Genomic DNA, 1,415 nt, shown 5'->3' on the forward strand with positions numbered 1-1,415 from the left:
TCGTAGCATTATTTAAACGCGTTAACACATAAAGGAAAACTTTATTAAAAAACAGATAAAGCAATGTTATGCCATTTTAACAAGAGTAAAATTAAAAAGTCATTGATTGTACATATTTATACATACATACAAACAGGGCGTATCATTTTGGACCAAATTAAAAATGATATTTTATTAATTTTGATGAGCTTCTTTGGCCTAGTTGGTGATTAGTGCAAGTAAAAACAACGTGGATGTAGAAAAGAGAGAGAGGACAAGATACACACTAGAGAGCCTTCGCATATTAGAGAATAGAAAAAGAACGATGAATACAAAAGAAGACACAGATGATATTGCGGCTACTTATTTATTATGTTTGTGACAAGAAAATCAGTATGACAAGTGTACCAAACGATAATGGTACAATGCTCTAGCTTTTAAGTGTTTATGTTTTAGTGTTTATATGTTTATGTGTTTATATGTTAACAAATATACGTATATGAAAGTAAGTGTATATTTTTGCTGCGTGATAAATTCAAATATTTGAGACTTTATTAACTACATGTTCAATGTAACTTTTGTTCCTAATTGTTTTTGTTTGTATCTTCTTTTGTTTGTTAATTTAAAATAAAGATTGGCCCCTGAGGATGCTAAGGAGTTTAGCGAAACGTAGGGCAAAGCAGTGAAGAAAAAACGTTGTTTTTACTTGCACTAATCACCAACTAGGCCAAAGAAGCTCATCAAAATTAATAAAATTTACGAAGAAAATTGGCCAGAAAATAACAAATTATATTAAAAATGATATTGTTTGCCACTTATGTATGTTTATTTTTTAATTTTTAAAATTTTTCAATTAAAAATATTCATTCCCTAACAAATACCATAGAAACTTGAAATATAAGCTTAAAATTTTGCAGAACACTAAAAAAAGTTCATAAAAATTTTTCAGAAGTGTTTAAATTTTTTATGAGTATACAGTTTCATAGCCCATTAAATTTTAGTGCGCAGTTTGTGGAAGGTGTGTAGCGCTGCCACTGAATTTCAAAATATGTAAATGTTTAAGGAAATTTAAAAAAAGCACTTAAAAGGGGAATATTATAAGTAAAATGGTAAATGGGGTACGAAAAATGTAGGTACTTAGGGGGGTTGGGTACATAAGCGGGGAGGTACTTAAAAGAGCGATTCTCTTCAGAATACATTAAAAAATTCACCGTGCCCAAAAATGTTGGGAAGCGGGTTAGATACTTAAGCGGGGGGGTACTTAAGCGGGTTTCACTGTACCTACTTTTTATCATTAATATTACATACATGGCGTATGAGTAACATTCTTACCTAGTCATATTTTATAAAAACGAAATGATTATTATTATTATTTTTAGCTCCCTACAGTTTAATACTTCTACAATCGTAAAATTATTGCTACTACCTTGAGATAC

General features: G+C 30.0%; 1 long non-coding RNA gene across 1 annotated transcript; it reads left to right on the plus strand.

The window, feature by feature from the left end:
* The first annotated feature begins 216 nt into the window (after nucleotides 1-216).
* On the plus strand, nucleotides 217-734 carry LOC118752296. The gene is made up of 2 exons (XR_004994664.1): nucleotides 217-484; nucleotides 613-734. It is a non-coding gene; the product is annotated as an uncharacterized LOC118752296 (long non-coding RNA).
* Nucleotides 735-1,415: the final 681 nt, after the last annotated feature.

Source organism: Rhagoletis pomonella, unplaced genomic scaffold, assembly GCF_013731165.1.
Source record: "Rhagoletis pomonella isolate Grant_MI unplaced genomic scaffold, Rhpom_1.0 Rhpom_scaffold_01381, whole genome shotgun sequence".
NCBI classification, from domain to species: Eukaryota; Metazoa; Arthropoda; class Insecta; order Diptera; family Tephritidae; genus Rhagoletis; species Rhagoletis pomonella.